The sequence below is a fragment of the Arachis ipaensis genome, chromosome B06 (assembly GCF_000816755.2).
Source record: "Arachis ipaensis cultivar K30076 chromosome B06, Araip1.1, whole genome shotgun sequence".
Lineage (NCBI taxonomy): Eukaryota > Viridiplantae > Streptophyta > Magnoliopsida > Fabales > Fabaceae > Arachis > Arachis ipaensis.
The window spans coordinates 120,352,385-120,353,206 of record NC_029790.2 but is presented as its reverse complement, the minus strand read 5'-3'; positions in this window follow the sequence as shown (position 1 = coordinate 120,353,206).

Below are 822 nucleotides of genomic sequence, written 5' to 3'. Positions count from 1 at the left end.
GGAGGGATTTCAGTGATCCTTTTACTCAGCTGACCCACTTGTGCTTCCAGATTTCTAATGGAAGACCTTGTTTCATTCATGAAACTTACAGTGGCCTTAGATAGATCAGAGACTAAGTTTGCTAAGCTAGATGGATTTTGCTCAGAATTCTCTGTCTGTTGCTGAGTGGATGATGGAAAAGGCTTGCTATTGCTAAACCTGTTTCTTCCACCATTATTAAAGCCTTGTTGAGGCCTTTGATCATTCCATGAGAAATTTGGATGATTTCTCCATGATGAGTTATAGGTGTTTCCATAAGGTTCACCTAAGTAATTCACCTCTGCTATTGCAGGGTTCTCAGGATCATAAACTTCTTCTGCATAAGAAGCCTCTTGAGTATTGTTGGATGCAGCTTGCATTCCATTCAGACTCTGAGAAATCATATTGACTTGCTGAGTCAATATTTTGTTCTGAGCCAATATGGCATTCAGAGTATCAACTTCAAGGACTCCCTTCTTCATAGGCGTCCCATTACTTACAGGATTCCTCTCAGAAGTGTACATGAACTGGTTATTAGCAACCATGTCAATGAGTTCTTGAGCTTCTGCAGGCATTTTTTTTAGGTGAATGGATCCACCTGCAGAAGTATCCAATGACATCTTTGATAACTCAGATAAACCATCATAGAATATATCCAAGATGGTCCATTCTGAAAGCATGTCAAAAGGACACTTTTTGGTCAACTGTTTGTATCTTTCCCAAGCTTCATAGAGGAATTCACCTTCTTTCTGTCTGAAGGTTTGAACATCAGCTCTAAGCTTACTCAGCTTTTGAGGAGGAAAG